This window comes from Oryx dammah, unplaced genomic scaffold (genome assembly GCF_014754425.2).
Source record: "Oryx dammah isolate SB20612 unplaced genomic scaffold, SCBI_Odam_1.1 HiC_scaffold_7, whole genome shotgun sequence".
Classification (NCBI taxonomy): Eukaryota; Metazoa; Chordata; class Mammalia; order Artiodactyla; family Bovidae; genus Oryx; species Oryx dammah.
In genome coordinates this window covers 4,310,249-4,336,197 of record NW_024070191.1, presented here as the reverse complement: position 1 = coordinate 4,336,197, position 25,949 = coordinate 4,310,249, and the positions used below count along the sequence as shown (strand labels likewise).

The window sequence follows — 25,949 nt, the reverse complement described above, 5'->3', positions numbered from 1 at the left end:
CTTGCCTCCTTTGTCAAAGATAAGATGTCCATAGGTGTGTGGATTTATCTCTTGGCTTTCTTTTTTGTTCCATTGATTATATTTCTGTCTTTGTGCCAGTACCATAGGCAAAACACTCTCCTATATAAATCACAGCAGTATCCTTTATGACCCATCTCTCAGAATATTGGAAATAAAATCAAAAATAAACAAATGGGACCTAATTAAAATTAAAAGCTTCTGCACAACAAAGGAAACTATAAGCAAGGTGAAAAGACAGCCTTCAGAATGGGAGAAAATAATAGCAAATAAAGCAACTGACAAGCAACTCCTGCAGCTCGATTTCAGAAAAATAAACGACCCAATCAAAAAATGGGCCAAAGAATTAAACAGACATTTCTCCAAAGAAGACATACAGATGGCTAACAAACACATGAAAAGATGCTCAACATCACTCATTATCAGAGAAATGCAAATCAAAACCACAATGAGATACCATTTCATGCCAGTCAGAATGGCTGCTATCCAAAAGTCTACAAGCAATAAATGCTGGAGAGGGTGTGGAGAAAAGGGAACCCTCTTACACTGTTGGTGGGAATGCAAACTAGTACAGCCACTATGGAGAACAGTGTGGAGATTCCTTTAAAAAACTGGAAATAGAACTGCTTTATGTCCCAGCAATCCCACTGTTGGGCATACACACTGAGGAAACCAGAATTGAAAGAGACATGTGTACCCCAATGTTCATCGCAGAACTGTTTATAATAGCCAGGACATGGAAGCAACCTAGATGTCCATTAGCAGATGAATGGCTAAGAAAGCTGTGGTGCATATGCACAATGGAGTATTACTCAGCCATTAAAAGGAATACATTTGAATCAGTTCTAATGAGGTGGATGAAACTGGAGCCTATTATACAGAGTGAAGTAAGCCAGAAAGAAAAACACCAATACAGTTTACTAATGCATATATATGGAATTTAGAAAGATGGTAATAATAACCCTGTATGCGAGGCTGCAAAAGAGACACAGATGTATCGAAGAGTCTTTTGGACTTTGTGGGAGAGGGCAAGGGTGGGATGATTTGGGAGAATGGCATTGAAATGTTTAAAATATCATATGTGAAACGAATCACCAGTCCAGGTTCAATGCATGATACAGGGTGCTTGGGGCTGGTGCACTGGGATGACCCAGAGGGATGGTATGTGGAGGGAGGTGGGAGGGGGGTTCAGGATGGGGAACACATGTACACCCATGGCGGATTCATGTTAATGTATGGCAAAACCAATACAATATTGTAAAGTAATTAGCCTCCAATTAAAATAAATAAATTTATATTAAAAAAATAAAGTAACTGCCTCTAATGCTGAATCTCTTATATATTCTTTGAAAGTGAAAGTGAAGTCATTCAGTCTTGTCTGACTCTTTGCGACCCCATGGACTGTAGCCTACCAGGCTTCTCTGTCTATGGGATTTTCCAGGCAAGAATACTGGAGTGGGCCACCATTTCCTTCTCCAGGGGATCTTCCTGACCCAGGGATTGAACCCGGGTCTCCTGCATTGGAGGCAGGTGCTTTAACCTCTGAGCCACCAGGGAAGAACTTATATATTCTTTACATTTTCACAAGCTCTATGAGGTATTCAGTTAGTGATTGAGGATGCTAATTAACAGTGGAATTATATTCCATAGATTTGAATAAGAGAATTTTGTAACTAACCTTTCTATTTACTTTATATTTAAATTGCAGACACCCAGCTTTTTCTTGATCTCCTTTGCCAACTTTGCATTTACCTCTAAAATCTTCACAGCACTGAATCTTCAAAGCTCTGTTAGGACCCCTCTTTTTTTTTTTTCCCTAAATCTCTTGGTCTTTAAAATATTATATCTACTAAAAATTTCCAAATGTTAAGTTCCTAGACTTATCTCTTTCATGTGACTTCTTAGTACTTAGGCACCTAAGACACAACAGAATTAAAAGTAGAATTTATGTCCCCTTCAATTCCAAAGTTCCTCATGACTGTCACATGTTCATTTCTGACTACTGATGATTTTTTACTTTATCTTTGACTCTTAATTCTTCTTTACTTTCTAAATAGCCAACTTTCTTCAATATTCCTTAATGCATTCTCTCTACTTCCACAATCAATATCTCAGCCCAGTCGTCTATAATCTCAATTACATGTGCCTTTAAGAGTCTATGATTCTTTCATCTTTTTCTGGTATAACTTGGCTTCAGTTTGCTCCAAATACTGCTGATACTAAGTTTCTCTTGGGAAGGGATGTAATTTTCTTGAAGAACAACTTACAGAAGGTATTTTATTTTCTTCTTGTGCCAATGTAGATATCGTCAAATGTTTTAAGGGATGACATAGGGACAAGATATGAGATAGTCTTCAAAGTTCTAAACAGGATAACTTGGATAACATTGAAGAAATCAGTGAGCCAATTTTTACTTGCTATGTGGAATATATATTTGTAATTTTTATAGGTGTTTATAAATGTAATTGGTTACAGAAAAATGATACTTTTCAAATCAAGGTGTTAATTGGTCTTGCGAAATAGGTACCTAATGAAGAGTTTACTAACTGGGTAGAAGCACAGAGTCAGACACGACTGAAACGACTTAGCAGCAGCAGCAGCAGAATTAACCTCCAGATTTCCTTCAAATTATGATGGAGTTGTGTAAGGGCAACACTTCCACTGAGCACTTAATCTCGTGTATTATAATGTCTTGATTTGCTCTTGTTCAAGGAAAGTCAATCTCTTTAGAATCCTAAGAACACTTTACTTCTTCTGGAATTGTCTTCTCCAGGCTGTCCTCATCCTGAATCGACCCATCTTTAACGTTGTTTTCACAGGAAGACCTTTCCTAGGAGCTTTCATAGAATGTGTGTGTGTGTGCTCAGTTGTAACTATTTCCAACTCCATGGACTATAGCCCACCAGGCTCCTTTGTCCATGGAACTTTCCAGGCAAGAATTCTGGAATGAGTTGCCATTTCCTACTTCAGGGGATCTTCCTGACCTAGGGATTGAATCTTGAGTCTAGTTCTTTGACAGGCAGATTCTTTACCACTGCGCCGCTTAGGAAGTCCTTTCATAGCATGACTTGGGCTTAAATGAACTTTTCACTCTCTTGGAATTCTTTAACACATATCAGCACAACTTTATGTCATCAGTTAAAATTACGTAGCTGTGTTACATGCTCATGGCGTTCCTTCCTACTTCTGTTTATTAAGGTCAATAGCAGGATTCTGCTGATTTTGTGTCTGTGTATTTTCTGTCCCAACATGATACATAGTGACTCAGATGTGCATATTGGATGGATAGATTGCAAAATGTAGCAAAATGCATATTGGAACATTAGTTCTTGATGACTTACTCATTTCAGTGGAATCACACTTTAAAATATGTAAGAATTACTAATCTATGAATTACTTAAATTGTCAGAAGAAAACAATGAGTATTAAAAATGTAAATTAAAATTTCATAACTTAGTGAACACTGTCTATTCTGTCCAGTTGATAGGGACTGTATAGAAATACATGAATTAATGTATTCCATGATAACTAATGCTAGATCATATGTAATCAACTGTGAAGGCACAAAGAAAGTTCCAGGCCATTCTATATGTAAGATCACTCAAAGGGTAAGTGAGACATTATGGTAAACCCTAAAAATGCTGATTTCGGTGGAGAAGAGAAGTGATTTCAGGGAGAAAAAGAGAGTAAAACCCATAGTTGGTGTGAATGTGTTTGTTTATGTGTATGTGCTGGATGAAAATAAATGACTTAAAAAAATAAATAGGCATTAGATTATAATTTACTTGGATTAGAATATCTAGGAAGTTTGTGGTATTAATCGTAAAAGTAGGAATCAAAGAAAGATTTTTAAAGAAAATGCATGACAGAGTCCTATAAATGCAGAATAATTTTGAAGAGTCTAATGATTTTAATCATTTTTTGTTTGATACCTAACAAGGAATAACACATTCATAGACCCACATGCAGACACACACATACAAGCAGATTATAAACTCTCCTATTTTTCAGAATCAGTGTCACCAAATTTCTTATGGTTTTCATTGACAAAAGAGAAATGATAAAATTAACAGAAGCTACAGAAAATATAACTTATGTGTGTTGAAAGCCTATTTTTGAAGAAATTGGTATTCTTTGCTTTTGAAATTGGGACAAATTCATTGGACACCATGGCTTGTGATGTAAGATCATCATTGGTATAAATATCAGAAATATCTTAGGACACAAAAGAAAACACTTTCATTTCCAACATTACATTTTAGGACTCAAAAGTCTAACATTTATTTTTATTTATTTTTTAAATATAAATTTATTTATTTTAATTGGAGGTTAATTACTTTACAATATTGTATTGGTTTTGCCATACATCAACATGAATCTGCCACAGGTATACACGTGTTCCCCATCCTGAACCCCCCTCCCTCCTCCCTCCCTATACCATCCCTCTGGGTCGTCCCAGTGCACCAGCCCCAAGCATCCAGTATCATGCATCGAACCTGGACTGGCGACTCGTTAAGAGTGGTACCTTTGTTTCTATCATTACTATTAACATTTATTTTGAATCTTATGCTTTCTGAGAGCCACTGGATTGTCATAAAAAATTTCATTAAAATGACATAAGAGCTGAATCATGTTTATCAATAAATATTGTATCATTTTAATATTTATTACACAATATAATTTAATAGATTACAGCACTCATTAATCAGAAGCAGAGGTCGAGAACATGCCTCAGTAACCTGGAGCTAAGAGACCTCACTCTGCTCTCTTTCCCCCTCAACAGTGTCTTGCTGCTCATGCTGCTTCTGCTGTTTTCCTCCACAGATATGCTCTGAGTGTTGTGGCCAAGATAATTTTCCTAAAAAACGAAATTGATCTGTTAGTATCTTGCTTTAAATGAAAAAAAAAATCCATAAGGGGATAGTTGCGAGTTAAGGCACAAATGAGGACTATAGCCCGGGAGACAGAATTTCAGTCGTCTCTGAGAAACTGCTCAGAAGAGGGGGGGAAAGGTCAATGCGATACGTGATTTTAGTGCACACATTTTGGCAGAGCCTGGGTTCTAGTCACAAGGGGAAGATAGCACTGGTTAATGATTTTGGTGCTTTTCTAGATATGAGGAGATGCAAGAAATGGACTCATAAAACCCTCACCTGAAGATATCTGTTTGCAGGCCTGTTGTACTGGTTTTTCTCAGAGCATAGTATACCTCCTTCCTGATCTCCACTCTGAATTCCTTTCAGGGATGTTGAAGGTCAGCAGCTGCAGCAGCTCACGATTTAATTCTTGTCAAAGTAAAAGTATTAGTCACTCAGCCATGTCTGACCCTTTGCAGTCCTATGGACTGTAGCCCACCAGGCTCCTCTGTACATGGAATCCTCCACACAAGAATACTGGAGTGGGTAGCCATTCCCTTCTCCAGGGCACCTTCCTGACCCAGGGATCGAACTTGGGTCTCCCGTGTTGCAAGCTCTTTACTGTCTGAGCCACCAGGGAAGCCCCTGTCAAGGTGGATGGCAAATGCCCATCTGTAGTTGGCCAAAGGCTCCTATGTGACCCCAGTGCCTGCTGTGCACCCAGTGGGATTCCACTCTTCCCAGTGGCCAGGGCAGCTTGTGGAGGGTTTCTGCCTGCTTCTCCCTCTCCCCTGCCCTCCACCCTCATCCCTCACTGAGCTGCAGCCACATGGGGCTTTCAGGTTCCCAAATTGATTCTATCTATACACCTGCTCGGAGAGTTCCCTAAGTTCCTCCCTCTCCCTGACACTTGTGTTACTTATCTCCTTTCCCACACTCGTATTTCACCCCAAATACCATGAATGGATCCTCCCATGAATGAGCCCACCCACGCTTCCTTGTTCAGCTCCGTGATAGGAAGCCCCATCCCCATCCCACAGATCACAGGATTAGAGCTGAGAGTTTACATGGATATCTGTTTTTGTATGTGTTTATGTAAACATAAAGACTGAGAACCCCATGAGGGCAGGGACTGTCTCAGTCCTTTTCAGCATGGTACCAGGGCATGCTCACCAAACATCTGTGCAAGGAGTTATTTTCTGAGAAGCTTTAGAAAATGTTCATCTCTTTTACCAGAAGACAACTCAGTCTGCATGCATCATTTGTTCATGGGAAATAGGCATGGTGTGATGTAAGATTTATTACAATTACAGGACAATTGTATTGAGAAACACTATGGAAGGTTTTTTTTTTTTAACTTCTATTATATGAACCCATCACATTTAAACTTTCTTTTCCCCAATGCTTAACACTTCAAAGTCCAATGAAAGTGGTCTTGAAAATCACTGAAAAGTCTTTTCTGCTCTGCGATTCCCTCTGGAGCTTTGTTAAGTAGCCAAAGGTACACAGTTCTGCCAACTTCGATATTTCTCCAACACTCTGTTAATTAAGTGTTGAGGTTAGTATGCAAATGGGTATTTTTAGAGATTAATCCAAGAAGCTTTGTCACCAGTGAGGGATAAAAGTTTAAGCATTTGAACACTCATGCTTTTCTGACCTGCTACTCCTCTGTTTTTCAATAGCAAAAATTATTTTGTGAGGGATGAGTCACAAATGCCCATGGAACAACTTTCCAATCACAGTGCAATAAATGGAAACACAACTTAGAAAAGTAGGCAGCCGGCACTCGGGAGAGAGGAGCGGAAACGGAGAGGCAGAGGTGGTATTGGTATTTTCTCCCCGCTGTGCGTGTGGACTTGTTCTGTTAGTCACATTCTGTGCTCTGGAGTGTGTGTGTGTGTGGTGTGTCCTTCTAGGTCAGATCACACTTACCTTACTCTGCCCAGCCTAAACTGTCAAGACATCATTCACACACCCAAAGAAAGCAGTGTTCTATTTTAAATGGGATGAAATAATTCATGCGCTTTTATTTTATGTTTCCTTCAGATGCTCTGACACTGCTGAGGTATTTAGAGGACTTTCCTTCTCTTTGTTCTCTATCATGCTGACAGAAGAAGAAATTTGGTGCAGTAGGTTGCTAACCATCATTTTTGTCATCATCCTGTGCTTTGTAAATCTCTTTTTATCCAACACATCAGTTCATAGCTTTCTTCAGTATTACTCATCACAGAAAAAATTAAAATTTTTTATGAACATTTTGACCTGTAAAAGCGTCCTGTAAGAAAGAATTCACGGCATCAAATAGAATATGTATCTTTTTTGCTCTCTTACAAAAATAAAGAGTAGAAAGTCATGTTGATTCATGAGTACTTCTAATACAGAAACCGTCCATACGATCGCTAGGAGTCAGATGTGACTAAGGCGACTTAACACATGTTAGTAAAACTATAAAAGGGGAAGAATAATTTGTATACCAAAAGCAGTAAAAATTTATATTGATTTTGTATTTACTTGGTAGAAATGTTCTTTTGAGAAAGAAATATTTTTTTTATGTTAGTGTCCTTTTAGGGGCCATACATACAGATGATTGCAACATGGGTTTTATCTAGTTCTGTTAACAATGCTGTTAAAGAATTACAGTGTTGTAAAGTAATTAGCCTCCAATTAAAATGAATAAATTTATATTTGAATAAATTTATATTTATATAAATAAATAAAAATAGAAAATTAAAAAAAGAATTACAATGGAAATTTAAATAGATGCCCATGGAACAACTTTCCAATCACAGTGCAATAAATGGAAACACAACTTAGAAAAGTAGGCAGCCGGCACTCGGGAGAGAGGAGCGGAAACGGAGAGGCAGAGGTGGTATTCAGTGTTTAATAATGTCAATAACCTGCTATTGGTTTAAAATCCAGCCACTAGGCCTATGAGTAATTTACAGTGTGGACATACTATATATATATGTGAGGTGTTCTACAGTTAGCTCTACTTAAGCTGCTTAAAATATTCCACCTCCAAATACTTGTTTGGAAAGGCACAGTCTATAAAGCAGAAATATAACTGCAAAAGGGGAGCATGGCTTAAAACTCTTGTAATGATCATGAATTCTGGATAAAATTCCTCCTCCTTTATTTTTTTCTATTTATAACCATTTCATCATATCTTCCATTTTTAAAGATTATATTTCTGCCCACTCTAAAAACCTCGAACAGGCTGATTTATTATCCCAATTTCCCTCTGGCCCTTGTTCATTTATTCACAATGCCGGACACACACTTGAAAACTAAAATTCTAAAGATAAAACAGTGTGTTCTCTGAAGATACACTATATATGGACCTATGTTACCTAATATTTATCATATGGAAATGCAGGGAGTTCCTGCCGCCCAACCCACCATGATTTTTCAGGATCTGGATGTAGCCAGGAAGATTATGTAGACTAGGACAGAAACCATTTTGATAATAGTAATTACCTGTACTGCCTGCCTGTGATTATTTCAATTTCCCTCTGCTGTGTCTTTGATTAAGTCTTCATTCCCTAATGCATTGCACTTTGAGTTCCTATTATTCTTGGCTGTTTTACTGATTCTTCTGTGAAACTGCTGAAAAGGTAGTGTACGTACTAGCTGTTCTAAGAGACACCGTGACATCTGTGAGCATCCTTCTGAAATCAGAAGGTGGGACATGAGTCAGGAGCACTGCTCCCCATTGGGTGGCGGTTGACTCTGCACTTGGTACAAAGTGAACCAAGGCCTCGCTCAGCATGCCATTCCAATTCTGTAGCCTTCTTCTTTATTCCAAATCGAAAAGAACTTCTTGGATTTTTTTCCATCAAATTACCCTCAGTTCATTTCTCAACCTTATTTTACCAAGGTAGGAAAACCTGTAGGACTTTCTTCTGAAATGTTAATGGAAATAACAACCAGAGAGTTAGAATCTACATATTTGAATATCAAGGTTAGAAGAGCTTACAGACTTACTGCTTAAAATATTGAAACTAAGAAAAAATTATAACTTTGTGTAGTAGTATTCATTCATTCATTCAGACATCCATCCATCAAACACATATTTGGCTGCCTAATATAAAACAGATGCTGCCTAGCGCCACGGACTCAGTGTCATATTTCATATTTCTAATAGATAGCCATCTCTTTTCAACAATGAACTGAACCAGCAATTGCAGCACCGAGTTGCATGAACAGGGGTTGAGTACAAACAGGAAAATCTCTAACTGCAGGATACAGGGCAGTTCCCAGTGAAACCTCTGCCTCCACTCAGTCTTGGAAAAACACTTATGACTTGGTGACACTTAAACAAAGAAGGGGAGTGTGGGACAATAATCTTTCTAGGTCCTCGAAACACATATTGGAAAGCAGAGAAGTGAGGGAGCAGGGCTTATTGAAGGAGGGGCTAGTTCAAATCCTTTTTATGTGAGTGCAGCCTGGTAATAAAGGCATGGCCTGACATGAGGCATGAACACCCCGTGTCCACACATGTATGCTGATAGCCTTACGTTTTAGGTGAATAAATGAGCGATGGATAGACGGTCAGATTATAGATTATAAAGGTATGGTCATCGATGATAAAGGTGATAGATAATAGGTAGGTAGAAGATAATAGATGATAGATGGATAGTAAGCTTGCATAGAGATGATAGATGTATGGATAGATAGATGATAGGTAGGTGGAAAGCTAGCTGATAGGTGGATAGACAAATGAGGGATGGATAGATTATATAGACAGACAGACAGACAGACGTATCGACTGCATTTGAAAAGCGGGGTTTTGTGTCCTATCCTGGTCCACAACTAGCTGCTGGTAGCGATTCAAATCAGTCATCCACCAACTCTCTCTTGCATCTCTTTCTGGTTTACCTGACTCGTGGGGAATTTCTGTGAACACAGGAGGTGCCACGTGAAAACATAGACAGTCTTCATAGATTATTTATTTTATTTGATGGTGCCATAAAACTACATTTCACATTAAGACAAATAATTGTAAATTGGAAACACTGGGCTGCAGAGTAACGTTGTCATTGATGTGGGTGGCTGTTTATTGGAAGAGCACCCCACAGGGGTGCCATTTGTCCTTCTCTAGTCTGGGGGTATTGGGATGAAAATGCTGGCCAAGTTTTGAGTAGGTTCCTAAGGCAGCCTCTTTCCTTTCTTACTCCTGAGGCTTCTGGGTAACTTGCCTTAGGCTCCTTCCCAAACATCTTTGCTGAGTCCCCAGCGTGTCTCTCCCCAACCTTCCCAGAGCCTGGTTCCTCTCTCTACTCACAGCAGCGTGCACCTGCCCTTTCATCTACTCCTGCATTTATCCTGAAAACAATGCGTAACCAGATAAAAATAAATAACCGTGGAGATGAGCGTTGCTGGGGGAAGGAAGGCAGAACTTGAAACACTTCTGGTCCTGATGAAGTTGAAAAGTACAACACGTGAAGCCTCTAAGCTAATGCTGCTCTGTCCCAATCGCTCGCTCGCTCTCTCTCTCTTTTTTTTTATGTTAAAGTGTACAACATGGTGATTTTGCATATACATACCTATGTGAAATGACTACGTCAAGCTAATTATCATCATATCCTCACAGAGTTACTTATCGTGTGTAAGGAGACACCTGAAATCTACTCTCTAAGCATATTTCCAGTACTCAGCACATTATTGTTGCTCTTTTATTGAAGTATCATTGATTCACAACGTTGTGCTAGTTTCAGCTATAGAGCAAATTGATTTAGTTATACATATATATGTATATATCTGTATGTCTTTTTTTCCAGTTCTTTTCCTTACAGTTTACCACAAGTTATTGAATACAGTTCTCTGTACTGTGCAGAAATTCTTTGCTGTGCACCTATTTTACATATGGTAGTGTGCATCTGTTAATCTCATAGTTCCAGTTTGTCACCACTACCCCGCCTTCCCCTTTGGTAACCATAAGTTTGCTTTCTACATATGTGACTCTGTTATGAACGTAAGTTCATTTGTACTATTTTTTCTATTCTGCATATAAGTAATGTCATGCAATACATGTTTTTCTCTGACTTATTTCACTTAGTGTGATAATCTATAGGTCCATGCATGTTGCTGCATTGGCATTCATTTTCATGGCTGAGTAATATTCCATTGTATTTACTGTATCTTCTTTATTCATCTGTTTATGGACATTTAGGTTGTGTCCCTGTCTTGGCTGTTGTAAATAGTGCCTCTATGAACATAGGGATGCATCTATATTTTCAAATTAGAATTTTTGCATTTTCTGGATATATGCCCAGTGGTGTGCTTGCTGAATCATATGGTAATTCTAGTGTTAGGTTGTTTTTTTTTTTTTTTGAGGAACCTCCGTACTCTTTTCTATAGTGGCTTCACCAATTTACATTCCCATCAATGGTGTAGGAGGCTTCCCTTCCCCCCACACCTTCTCCAGCATTTATTGTTTGTGGACTTTTTGGTGATGGCCATTCTGACTGGTGTGAGGTGATATCTCATGGTAGTTTTGATTTGCATTTCTTTAATAGTGAGTGATGTTGAGCATCTTTTTATGTGGCTGTTGGCCATCAGTATGTCTTCTATGGAGAAAAGTCTATTTAGGTCTTCTACCTATATATTGTTTGGCTTCTTTGTTTATTTGGGTTTTTTTTTGTTGTTGTTGTTGTTAGTACAGTATTACTAACTATGATCTCAGGCTGTATGTTTAATTTCTAGCTGCAGTTATCCTACACAACTGTATCTTTTTTGCACACTTGTATCAGATAATTTTTATTTGACCTAAATGTGTGGGTCCTCAAGGAAATCAACCATGTGTATTCACTGGAAGGATTGATGCTAAGGCTGAAGCTCTTTGGCCACCTGATGCAAAGAACTGACTCATTAGAAAAGACCCTGATTCTGGGAAAGATTGAGGGCAGAGGAGAAGGGGACAACAGGATGAGATGGTTGGATGCCATCACCGACTCAATGGACATGAGTTTCTGTGAGATGGTGAGGGACAGGGAAGCCTGGTGTGCTGCAGTTCAAGGGGTCACAGAGTCAGACAGGACTGAGCAACTGAAAAACAACAACAAATATATGGACCCCACTTCCAGGTCACTTTAGAAGACAGAGAGGAGGGTGCATCTGTGAACGTTTGTAGGTTTAGACATCTTTCCATCAGTGGCCATCATCCATCACCACCTATCCATCCACTGTCCACCTTCCATCCATGCTTTTATTTCACACATTGTCTGGGAGGATCTCATGGATGCAGGGCTAAGGCTAGTTGCTGGGGAAATGTTCCATTTGCTGAAAAAGCTCCTGTATTATTTCTATCAAAGTGCAGTTTTTGAAAAGTACTCTTTATTTCCGTCTTGAAGTCACAGAGCAACTGCTGGCATTTACTTACCTTCTGCACTAGCAGTTCTCTCCTTGTTGGATTTGAAACTAATTTTCTTTATCTTGACACAAAGACCCAAAATATGACTTTCTTCCCATAGGAACAGACGGTGAGGAGGCAGCAGAACTTACAATTTACCAAAAGGGGGATACTATATTTAAACAGCATATTAATACACGATCGTACAGCTGGACAAATTCTGTTCCTCTGAGAATGTTGCGTTTGCTTTTCTAAAATTCACTAGTGCTGTCGTAACATGCATGGTGGGAAAACATGGGTGATAAGGAAGGAAGGAACAAAGAAAGGAGGGAAAGAAAGTAGAAAGGATAGAAACAGGGAAGGAAAGAAAGTAAGCAAAATTGAGAGAGATAGAGAACAAATCAAGGCAAGGAATAAAGTGATTAAATACAGCATGCTGCTAAAGAGAGCACTATATATTACCTGATGCCTTAGAGTGAAAAAGAAAAAAAACTCATGAGCAATCAAATATATTTGCAATCTTTTTAAAAATACTGTCTTTAATTTGGGCTAGGTACATATAATGTATCTATAATAATGTCCTTCAATATCAGGCAGCAGTTTTGAGCCATAGCAAAATTCATATTCCTATGCTTTGGGGGATGGAAATGACCTGTAATTGAAAACTATTGAGCATAGAAGGAGGATTAAGAGACCCTATTAAGTGTACAGAATTTTATGTTTAATCAATTTAAATGTGTTGTTTTAAGGGCAGCCCTTAAAATAGCTTTTTTCTGGGTTAGTCCATCGTGTGCTCTTGGTGTTTTCCTGTCTCAGAATCAGTCCTAACCATTGACTTCTTCTAAAAATGCAGAGAGACATGTTCATTTGCAAAAGTAGTGGTTCTGTTTGCTCACACGCTGGAATATCAGGTTTCCAAGACAAGACCATGGGTGACAAACTGAGACTTTTATTTTCAATTAGCTTTGAGCTAAATGTTTTCATTTATATTTCGTTGTAATTGAAATAGGCTTAATAAGGTAGTAGATTATTTCTGTTTAAGACAAAGTGCCAGAGAGATTTTGTAAGTCTTGAAATCTTCAGCTCCCAGAAGGAACAGATTCAGCATATGGATATTCTAGTCTCTGAAATCAGACATTGGATGTTTTATTTTTTCCTTCTAGAAACATGTCAAGTGTGTGGTTACTTGATACCAAATGTTACTTTTTAAAACAATTTAAGAAAAAGTCACTTTTCTAACAGGAGGCAAGTTATATTTAAAGGTTTCCCAAACTGAAATGAAGGGAATAAATTCAAAGTTTACAATTTTAATTATAGCAAAGCCTCTCTATAGATTTAATGAATCTATCTAGATGGCAAGGGAGATGTAATTGAAAGTTGAAAAATTCTAAGTGAAAATTGCTTTAGTAAATGTAATCATGCTTTTGTTTATATACCAAATGTTGGCAATATGCATTAATAGCTATATTAAATAATTCCTCAAATTTGCAGTAACTTAAAATTTCTCTGGATTTGAATAACTAAAGCACAATGGTTAAGGATTTGCTTTTTAAGTATTCCAGGGTCCAAACAAAATTTGTAGAACTCATATTCTTTTATAATGATCAAGAGACTTATGACTTTTGAAATATTATGCCCTAAAAATGTGCTGCATTTTAAAACATTTAACAAGCTAAGATATTTACAGATGGTTTTTCTGAGTCTCATCAGGCCTTTGCAGGATAATTGTACTCTACAAATTGTTTATATGGTTGCAGTGCATTGAGGACAACTCAAAAAATGAGATTTGGTTACTTTTCCTTTACATCATCTTTATATATATATATATATATATATATATATATATATATATATATAAAATTTTTGTCTTGAGGGGAGATGGCTTATAGACCTGTTTATTCTTTACATCATCTATATATATATATATATATATAATTTCTGTCTTGAGGGGAGGTGGCTCATAGATCTGTTTATTGTGGTCTCATGAGAAGGGTAGTTTATTGTGTGTCTGCATGGGAGCTGGCAGTCAGCTGTAGTCTGTGCATTTCTCTTGGGTAGCTCCCTCCACGTGAAGGCTCAGCTTTGCACACCTTTATGAGTGGCACTTCTGTGATGCTAGTGTCGAAGAAAAACAGGCTGGGAGTCAGGCATGGGCAGCAGAATGCACCTAGACAGCAATGAATCATGTCAATGTCACCCACATTTTATTGGCTAAAATGGGACATGTGGCCATTCCAGCCATCAGTGGGACTAGCTGATTTGTTGCTCTGTGTCCCAAAGAGGGAAAGGAATTATTTATCTGTGGCCAGCAGTAATTGCCACCACAGAAATGTTGAAAATTGAAGGGGACACCAACCAATGGACAGGAAGTAGGCTATTCTTTTATCTATTAAATCTGCCTGAATGATTTTATGGAAGACATACATTGAGGTAAAATAATAAAATGAATTGTACTAAGCCAATGGAAAATAAAGACATAGTTGCCTCAACCCGAAAGTGGCTTTCTATGGGCCAGTTCAGTCAAGGAAATGTAATGGCAGATTTTCTTTTTCTCAAGCCGCCTATTGATAATCCACTTTTCACTGAATGTGTTTTTATTGTTGACTCAAAGTTCAATAAACGTATAAATTTGGGACTTTGCAGGATGCTGAGCCCTGTGCTAGCTGGGGGCGGTGAGTGAAAGGATAAAACACAGAATCTAGGAAACTGGGAAAACTTTATTAAGACATTTAAGGTACAGCCTGTATATATGATGGTAGCACATCAAAGAAATGGGAATTTTGCAGTTGGAATCTCTCTCTACATATATATGTATATACAGATGGTGATTGCAGCCATGAAATTAAAAGACGCTTACTCCTTGGAAGAAAAGTTATGACCAACCTAGATAGCATATTCAAAAGGTGAGACATTACTTTGCCGACTAAGGTCCGTCTAGTCAAGGCTATGGTTTTTCCAGTGGTCATGGATGGATGTGAGAGTTGGACTGTGAAGAAGACTTGAGCACTGAAGAATTGATGCTTTTGAACTGTGGTGTTGGAGAAGACTCTTGAGAGTCCCTTGGACTGCAAGGAGATCCACCCAGTCCATTCTGAAGGAGATCAACCCGGGGATTTCTTTGGAAGGAATGATGCTAAAGCTGAAACTCCAGTAGTTTGGCCACCTCATGCGAAGAGTTGACTCATTGGAAAAGACTCTGATGCTGGGAGGGATTGGGGGCAGGAGGAGAAGGGGACGACTCAGGATGAGATGGCTGGATGGTATCACTGACATGATGTATGCAACTCTGAGTGAACTCCGGGAGATGGTGATGGACAGGGAGGCCTGGCGTGCTGCGATTCATGGGGTCGCGAAGAGTCGGACATGACTGAGTGACTGAACTGAACTGAACTGACACATATATATGTATACACACACACACACACACGCCACAATTTCTACATCCTATAACCATCCTGTCTCCAAAACTAGCAATTAGCTAGTATTATCTGCAATATAAGTGACCTAAAAATTGCTACCTGGGGTAGGAAATATTAATGTTGCTTGATTTGGCAGGAAATGGTCTTTGGAGAGCCAGGTGATAAATGTCATTTTATTCTTATCCTTGCCAGTCACAGCAGGGGATGTTAAACTAGAAAGAATATGTGCCAGGGTACAGAGCTGGCTTGCCCAGCTGTACACTGGTCTCTGTCTTTAACAGTCTTCAGCACAGCTGTGCTGAGTAAACTAATAAATTAACAGTATGCCAAATTTCTCTTTATTTCTCAAAGTTGTGTGTGTACATGGAATGTGCATATATACACACATACAGAGACACACATGCAGATATATAAAATCAAGATTATGGCTCAGTTGGTAAAGAATCCACCTGCAATGGGGGATACCTGGGTTCGATCTGTTGGGGTGGAAAGAACCCCTGGAGAAGGGAATGGCTACGTACTTCAGTATTCTGGCTTGGAGAATTCCGTGCACTGTATAGTCCACGGGGTGGCAAAGAGTAGGGTACAACTCAGTGACTTTCACTTTCACTGTTGTAGTTCCATCATGAGATTATAGTGGTCAGAATTGGTGTTCTTATTATACATGATAATTTTGCATGAAATCACTCGTTTCAGTATTTATATGATTAATTAGCACAATACATCTAAGGTTTGAAAGGGCACCAATCACGTGTTGGAACTGGGGCACATCCTGTCGATCCCTATGTTCTTTATGGCCTGAAGGAGGACCTGAAGCACTCACATGCTGTGGACTCTCCATATCCACGGGTTTCTGAATCCAAGGGTTCTGTATCTGCAGGCCTCATAATCCCAGGGAATTAGTTGCAGTCACGGTTATGGAGGGCCAACTGTAAACTGCACAAAAGGTCACAAAAAGACAGAATCCGAGATAAGACTCAAGATGAGGTCTCCTCTTGGTTAGCCTGGTGGCTTTACCTGCTGCTTTGTTCCTGGGTCCCTTTCTTCATTCTACTTGGTTCTTAGCGTTAATGAAATATCGGTATTTCTTAACAGTGAGAAATATTAATTTCTCAACAGTGAACTGTGGCTTTAGTTAGGAGCTGAAGGAACTCTTGAAGTAACACCTTCATGTCAGGAGCTGGAGAATTTGCTGATGCTGAATGCCTTTGTTTAACTTTCAAGCTGCCAAGGGCATCTTCTCGGCATTGAGGAGTGATGGGGCTGTGGAGGTGGCAGCCTGGCGTCTCCTAGGCTGTCTCCTCTGACTTCTTAGGAACCCTGACTTGCGGCGTAACATGATCTCACTTGTGAAGTATCATCTGCAGAGGGAAAACTGAAACAAGCTGAAGATCTCTGGGAGATAAGAAGTGATGTGTTGGTTAAGTGAAGGAGATGACAAAGGATTAAGTCATTTGTAGGCTGATGGCCTGAACACACTGAAAAGAGGTTTTCGTTACCCAGTACTTCTGAAATAACAAAACAGGGTTTTCCTGTAGTATCTGAATGATCTTATTTCACAGTCCTATATAGTTTAGAAATATCTTTATGAATAAAATTCTTTGATTAAAAATACCTATTTCTTGTAGATCTCTTTTTTGAAGAAGTCCTTAAGTCGCTGCTTTAGTTTGCTAGGGTTATTATAACAAAATGCCACAGACGGGGTGGCTTACGCAGCAGAAATATATTCCTCACAGTCCTGGAGGCTGTAATTCCAAGATCAAGGTGCCTTCAGGGTTGATTTCTCCTGAGGCCTCTCCTCCCAGCTTGCAGATGGCCACCTTCTTCCCGTGTCCTCACGTGGCCGTTCCTCTGTATTCCTGTCCCTTTGATGTCTCCTCCTCTGATAAGGACACCGGCCCGATCAGAGGAGGGCCAACCCCAATGACCTCATATAAACTTAATCACCTCTGCAAAGTCTTTGTGTCCAGATACTTTCACGTTCTGAAATGCTGGAGGTTGAAGTGTCAACGAACGAGTTTTGAGGGAACACAAGTCACTCCACCTAAAACCTTTAGAAGTGATGGACACTTGCCAAGCCCTTAAACTAGGCTATGTGCCATATCCTTTAAAGTGCTTTTATGAATAGCCTTATGAATGATCACATACCTGTGAAATAGGTATTGTCTCACCACAGACCAGAAGTTCAGAAACATTGCTTGAGGTCACACATTCATTTAGCAAATATTTCTCTTCTATTGAGATAGATTTAATATATAAGCTTGCATAAATAGGAGGTGCACAATGTGTTGATTTGGGGTACTTGCACACTGATATGGCCATCCCTGGCCCCATGCTAGCTCACACCTCAAGCAAGTCACATAGTTATCATTTCTTTTTTGTGGTAACAACATTTAGGATCTACTCTCTGTAGCTAGCAGGTAAATGATGCTTGCTACTGTTATAATTGTAATGCCATTTTAACAGTTAATATGCTTGACTGTAATCAGGATACCACGCATTAGATCCCAGAACTTTCCATCTTCTGACTGTAGGTTCTATACCCTTTAACTGACCTCTCCCCTCTTCCCACCCCCCACAACCCCTGCTAATCACCACTTTGCGCTCAGTCCCTACAAGTCTGGCTTTTCAGATTATATGTACTGGCACTGTCATGCAATATTTGTCTTTCTCTGGCATCTCATATCACATGATGCCCTCAAGTGTCTCTGTGGCCCTACTGTGCATGGGAAGTGAGTCTAGCAATGGTAGATGTGTCACTGACAACACCTGTCCGGCATCTATCTACTCTAGTGGTGTTGGAGTGAATAACTAACTGGATAAATCCATATCAAATGGTGAGAAATACTCTGAAGAAAAAATAAAGAAGCTATGTGTCGATGGAGGGGTCACATTTGTTGAGGGGAGGCCTGCGGGAAAGCAGGAGAGTGAACTCGGATGATTAGCATCTTGCTGAAGATGGGTCCAAGCAGCGCCCAGGCACTGCACTGTGTTCAGCGCGCTTAGGGAAGTGTGGAGAAGTCAGGGTGAAGAAGCAGAGCGAGCCAAGGAGAGAGTCCAGGACAGCAGCTCAGAGACGAACCAGGTATGAAGCAGAACGAGCCAAGGAGAGAGTCCAGGACAGCAGCTCAGAGGCGAATCAGGGCCTGGACTGGGGGACCTCAGAGGTCAGGGGAGGGGCTCTTATGTTTGCTCACACAGACTCGGGACGTGACCGGGAAGCTTTGAGCAGGCTTCTCTTTGAGAGGATCACTGCAGATGGGTGATTTTGAGTGGAGAAAACTTAAAATACTCCTTTCAGTCCAGTGGAGAGATGGGTGGATTGGACAGGGGTAGATGAATCTCTGGTGAATCTTGGTCAGATTCTGAGTGGTCAACTTCTGACAATACATTGAAAGACATACTGATGAGTCTCAGAAAGAGAAGAATTGAGTTTGAATCCAGGGTTTCGATTCTAAGCAAATGGACAAGTGTCTTTGTATACACCTGTTAATTTTATCTTCCCAATGTGTCACATCTGACAGTGTCTTACCATTGTATTCCTATGACTTGGCTCATAATCTCATCACCACTTACCTGAAAAATGATACAAATGAAGGCATCTCGGCCTATTGCCCTTCCTGCTCCAGTTCAACTCAATCAGGGTGTTTTCTAGAACCCAGCTCCGTCATGCTGGTCATTACATCTGCCCATTCCTGTTGCTCTCTGAGAAAAGGGCTGCAGCCACAAAGATGCTGGATAGAGCAAGCCCTGGACCAGGGCCCCAACTCTGTAGCCTAATGTACAAACTCCCACGTTACACTCCCTGCCAGTTACTGGGCCTGTCTTTCAGGGATTTAAGTAAAGACTAAATTAAATAAGAGTGCTGGGAAAATAGTAGCTGGTTCTTTGTTGTTGTTTAGTCGCTAAGTCCTGTCTGACTTTGCAACCCCATGAACTGCAGCATGCTAACATTCCCTGTTCTTCACTCTCTCCCCGAGTTTGCTCAAACTTATGTCCATTGAGTTGGTCGTGCCACCCACCATCTCATCCTCTGTCACCTCCTTCTCCTCCTGCTCTCAATCTTTCCCAGCATCAGGGGCTTTTCCAGTGAGTCAGCTCTTTGCATCAGGTGGCCAAAGTATTGGAGCTTCAGCTTTAGCATCAGTCCTTCCAACGTATATTCTAAGTTGATTTCCTTTAGGATTGACTGGTTTGACCTCCTTGCTGTCCAAGAGACTCCCAGGAGTCTTCTCCAGTCTTCACATTTCAAAAACTTAGATATTGTCTAAATAAACATTCTTGTTCCAACTCAAGGTAGACCTGCCTTAGACTGAACTGCACCCTTTGCAGATTCCTGCTCTGGTGGGTTCTAGTGCAGCATTTCAGGCCCAGGAAATATTTCAGCATCTCTATCTTACTGCCTCTTGTATCACTCAGCCCTTTCAGCAAAAGGCATGATGAAGAATATCTTTTAGACACACAGTATCTATTGCCCTGTAACTTCTAAGGAAGAAAATAGCATGCTACAGCTGAATGCTTCTTTTTCATTCTTAAACTTGAGTTCAAACAAATGTACTGCATTCCCCTAAACAAAAATATCTTTGTTCATTATACCAAAAAACTGGAAACCACTGAAGGACCACTGAGTGTAGACTTTTAAAGTAAAGTTGGAAATATATATAAAGAAGAATTCCATGCAACCATCCAAAAACATGGGGTGGTAGTAAGTGAACCAATACAGACAGAAGATGTGAAAATATTAGTCAATAAAATGTAAGTTGCAGTATGGATGGTAAAGTCCTGTCAAGCCTGTTTGTATTAACCAGGACAAGATGAAAACAGAGACAGAAAAATGTCTGTCACCATTGTTTTGCAAGATTAAGGGGTTAGGCACTTTAAAAAAATTATTGGAGTATCATTAATTTACAATGCTGTGTTAGCTTCAGGCGTACCACAGAGTGAATCAGCTATACATCTACATACATCTACTCTCCTTCAGATTCTTTCCCCATATAGCCCATTACAGGGTATTGAATAGAGTTCCTTGTGTGGACTTATTTTTAATTCTATATTTTCTTCACTTTTTTATGTTTGATTTTCTCTCTGAGCCTATAAACTTCTGTACCTAAACGGAATGGCTAATTAAAAACACAAAGATAACACGTTTCTATATTTGCATGAAAAAAAATACACCCAGTTTTGAGTTGCCAGTGCTCTAAGAAGGTGCGGTCACTGGCATTCAGTTTGAGAGCATTACGCAGTCAAAAATGCAGCTCTCGGGAACAGAGGAGATGCTGAGAAGGTAAGGGCTCATGGCCGAGTCAGAGGAAAGGCTATTACACAAAATGATGGGTGTTTTATTACTTCCTTTAGTCAAAACCATAAAAAAATTCATGTTTACATCTGATATATCCATTTATTCATTTTTTCCACAAGAAAAATAAATGTAATAGCAGCCGCCTTCCTTACCCTGCAATTTGAATATTTCAAAGTTGATAGGCTTGGCTGTCTTTTGGATTTATGATGCGGCAGGCTCATGAATATCAGCACGGACATAATAAAACATGACTTTTCAAAAACTCAAAACCAAGTCCATTTTTAAAAGCATTTGTTTGTTTACCCACTTAACTTGGTTTATGCACTTTCACTTTTATACTCATTAAGAATTTATTTATACAATTTATAAATAAATTGCTGAAACTATAATAGGAAAATAAAATATAAACCTATGACTGAGAATGTTTAAAATATATAAATTTTATACATATGCATTACATTATATATATATATTATATATGAAAATTAAATACATATACAAAAAATTGTATATGGGGCAAAACTGGATACTGTTCACATTTGTGGTTATTTGTTGTTTTGTTTGCTATAACACTCATTGAAAATACCATAGAGCTATTTCCTAGTACAAAAAAGTAGAATGGGAAAAGTTGAAATTCTTAAGGAGAAGACTCATGGTGCATGAAATGCTTAAGACATTTTGGTGATGCTATTTTAATAAATTTATGTATCATTATCATTTTTACTTTTCACTTTCATGCACTGGAGAAGGAAATGGCAACCCACTCCAGTGTTCTTGCCTGGAGAATCCCAGGGACAGGGGACCCTGGTGGGCTGCCGTCTGTGGGGTCGCACAGAGTCGGACACGACTTAGCAGCAACAGCAGTATCTTTGCCACAGTCTTACTATGACCGCATGGATACAAATGCAGATCAATCATCAGACCTCAAAGTCAGGAGTTCGTTTGTGTTTAATGAGTTGTCAGTTCCCAACTCAATGTAGAAAGTGTCTAGAATCAGGAGTCATCACTGTCCCTCACTCCCCAACTTTGACTGGGATTTCAAGTGAGCAGAGAGGTAGCAAAGGACAGTGAATCCTATTCCAATAGTTTTTGGAAAGAAGAAGATACTAGCTATACGAGCATGGAAATAGAGTAAGCATTCTTGATATACTGAGTTTGCCAAAACGTTTATTCAGGTTTTCCCGTTGTGGCCAACCCAATATTATGCAATGAATTTGTTTAACTTTGGATGCTAGCATAGCTGATATTCTCTTATTTCAAATCTTATTCAAGAGTGTTCTCCCAAGATTTAAAATTTTAAAGTAATGCTGAAGGAGAGCCTGCCTTTTAGCTTGGATGAACGCTAAGGCCTTTGTTACGTACAGAGGAATGTGTCTCTGTTTCAGAAAGTACTTATTGTAGACAGTTTCCAGACTGGGCTTTAGAGTGATTTGAGGAGTGTGAGACCTTGTGCAAGGTAGGGAAGACTCCAGTTAGGACTGCAGCTTAGGAAAGATTTAATAAAGGAACCAATGGAGTTCTTGCTGTATTTGGAAGGGAATCCAGGGTCCTTTGGTCGCCTCCTTATAGACTGTAATAATGTGGGACCATGGAAACAGAGTGCATGTAATGTACAATGAGAGGATTGATATGTTAAGGTGCTTCAGGACAGTTATTCAAATTTTAAATCTGGACAAGATAAGACTCTTCTTCTATTTCCCTATCATCTGTTTAGAACTCTTTACATGACTACTATAGAAAACAAATATGCTCTGGGCCCTTAGAGGACAAGAGAGTATAAATGGTTCAGCCAGTAATTGAAAACAAGTGAAAATTTAAAATGCTCTGCTCTGCTCAGTTGCTTCAGTTCTTTGAGACCCCACGGGCTGTAGCCCACCAGGATCCTCTGTCCAAGGGATTCTCCAGGCAAGAACACTGGAGTGGGTTGCCGTGCCCTCCATCAGAGAATCTTCCCGACCCAAGGATCAAACCCTCATCTTCTGCGTCTCCTGTGTTGCCAAGCAGATACTTTCCCACTGCCCCACCTGGAAAGCCCATTTTGAACCATATAATTACACATAATCAGAAATGTTGGGTGAGATGAGAGGGGCAGGGATGGGTAATACAACAAAGATGAATGATATCTATTCATATATTCATTTATGCTTGTATGTATTTATTATGCATATACTATGTAGATATACAGGTCATATGTATTTATGACACATATACTCTGCCATCAGAACTGAGGATACATCAAAACATACCTATATGCAGTGTATAGACTTTTCTATTGAAAGCTTTTCTATTGATCTTTGGATACCATATACCCCCATATATTCACATGATACATATATAGTGTAAAACAATGAAAAAATGATTTGGGGGAATAGCTTTGGGAGATAAAAAAAGTATTTACACCAGAATTTGAATGATCCTGAGTACACCATGTTCAGATGAAAATGTGACCAGCCTCCCGCTCAGAAGGGTTGACTCTAGATGTTGCCTCTGGTGGTGACAGAGGGGTCTGAATGGAGGATGGGAAAGGCAAAGAGAACTAGCTTGACAATTGGATATTTCTAACCCTCAATCATAGTGACAATTTTTTGAGAAGAGGTTTAAGTAGCTTCATCCATGAGTCTTAAGAAAAACAATATTTTTGCAGAGAGTTTTTTTGAAAACAATTTTTCTATTGAACTTGAGTCTTAAGCTATGACTACATTTTTGAAATTCATCATATCAGCCTTTACAGTGAGCCTTTTCTCTTTAAAAACATTGCTATTAATTTTCTAATTTTCCCCAGTGTGGACTCAGTCACTTAAGTTAGTTAATTCCAAAAATTATGAAAATGTTATTTATAGCAAATATGAATGTGGTTGGGAGCAAATACTGTGACCTGGTAAAAAGGTTGTACTTAATTAGCATCAGATTGTTAGGACAGGCAGTGACTCAGCATTATAAATATTACAGATATGAGGTGGGAATTTGCCTAATAAACTATTTCTTTTTATCTGGACTTCACTTTCTTTTTGTCATTTCCTGTCATTTTTTTTTCCCCTACTGTGTTGTTGATACAAAATATTAAGAGTATTGATGTTGAATCATTTAATATTATGACAGTATTTTAGGAATTTTATGAGGCTAATATAAAAGCTTTCACTGCTTCTAGCAAAGTAAATGATGCCACACTTGAAATGCCGTAGAATGGCTCAAGTTGAGTCTCAGTAAGTTTTTATCGTTGTCCTAAAAATTCTGGCCATATTGCTACCATTCCAAAATTAGCAGTACATTTATTTTTGCTAAAACCCAAGAACCAACAAAGTTTTTACAGCAAGAAGAGGAATGTGGCATTTACATTTAAATTTTGGTTCATATACATAAGTTGGCAGAACTATTATTATTGGGTCAAGTGATTATTCCTGAATTATAGCTATGACTAAATTATAATGTGTTTGAATTTCAAGTATATTTCAACTGTACATGATTTTAATATTACACATAAGAGACTTCCAGTCAGTTAATTCATTTATGTGCTAATCTTTTATAAGTGAGCTGTAAAATATTACTTAAATGCATAAATCATTATTTTCTTTATTAAACTATTGCCTTGTTGAAAGCAGTGGCTTTGTTATCTTCATCCATGTCTACGGGACTAAGCTTATGGTTCATATATTTTTGGTGCCCACATGGTAGCTTCAAGTCATAAGAAGCAAAAACATCCACATCAACCAACTAAACACACACACATCAGAATCTCACTCAGTTGTGCCTGGTAATTATTTGGTCAACTTCAATGCACTTTTCATGTACACCCATGGTGGATTCATGTCAATGTATGCCAAAACCAATACAGAATTGTAAAGTAAAAAAAATAAATTATATAAAAAAAAAATAAAATAAAAATAAATTTAAACTAAAAATAAATAAATAAATAAATAAAGATTTTCTAGAAAAAAAATAATAAAAACTCATTTATACTGAGTGAGAGAAGGTTAAATTTCTTAGGTTTGCTTGTTTGTGACGGTCTTATGAGTTTATATATATAATGTGGATAGATATGTATCTGTACACACACAAATGCATATATACATATATGTATACATATGTACATATGTTAGCACACAGAATACATGCATTTATATACAGAAACTTCAAAATATACATAGGGACATAAATTTACATGTTTATCAGTCTAATGAATCAACATTCTTGATGAATCCATGACACAATTCAAACAATGAACCATGAGATTGGCTCAGGAAATAACGTATTTTTCAATTTTCAAGTTTACCTCCGCCATGAGTCTTTACCTTTTTAATCTTTTAAATCACAACTTAAGTTCTCATCTAGGTATTGTAAATTGGCATTTTATGTTCGTGTCCCCACCTTTTTCCTGAGAAAGATGTGAGCGGATATATGTCCTATGCAGGGAGTTAGGGAATGGATGATGAATCCAGGTTGACGGGGAGAAGGATGGGGCAGAAGGGGGTCTCCTGTAAGAATGACCCCCACACACTGTAACACCTGAAGTGAAAAGGAACACCTGCATTTGGTGCTGAGACTGCCAGGAAGGAGAGAGAGAGTGTCAGGGAGGGAAGGAGGGAGGGACCCAACAGCTGGATGGCCTGCAAGCCCACGCATGCAAGCACAGTTCCCTGGGCTGCTCAGTGCTGCGGGCACAGAGCGTGGTGAGCTCGCCCCCTGCACCTCCAAGCCTGGCATCCCTTTGTAGGAGACTTTCTGCTGTGGGGATCACAGGACGCCCAAGACAGCTTCATTCAAAGGAAGAACTCTCAAAGGGACAATCTTTCATATAACACATCTGAGAGTTGTTTCTACTTTTTTTTTAATAGTAGTAATTTACTTTCAATAGTAGAAATGGAAAAGATCTTAAATGCCACCGACTCCAGTATTGAAAGAGAAAGTCGCTCAGTTATGTCCGACTCTTTGCGACCTCATGGACTATACAGTCCACAGAATTCTCCAGGCAAGAATACTGGAGTGGGTAGCTTTTTGCTTCTCCAGGG

At 38.9% G+C, this 25,949-nt stretch overlaps 1 protein-coding gene and 1 non-coding gene across 2 annotated transcripts in view; one reads left to right on the top strand and one right to left on the bottom strand.

Moving 5' to 3' along the window:
* CSMD1 (CUB and Sushi multiple domains 1) overlaps positions 1-25,949 on the top strand; it is a 2,078,553-nt gene that overhangs the window by 51,231 nt on the left and 2,001,373 nt on the right. The gene's annotated exons all lie outside the window — the stretch shown is intronic.
* Positions 1,503-1,575, bottom strand: TRNAW-CCA. Its single transcript has one exon. It is a non-coding gene; the product is annotated as a tRNA-Trp (tRNA).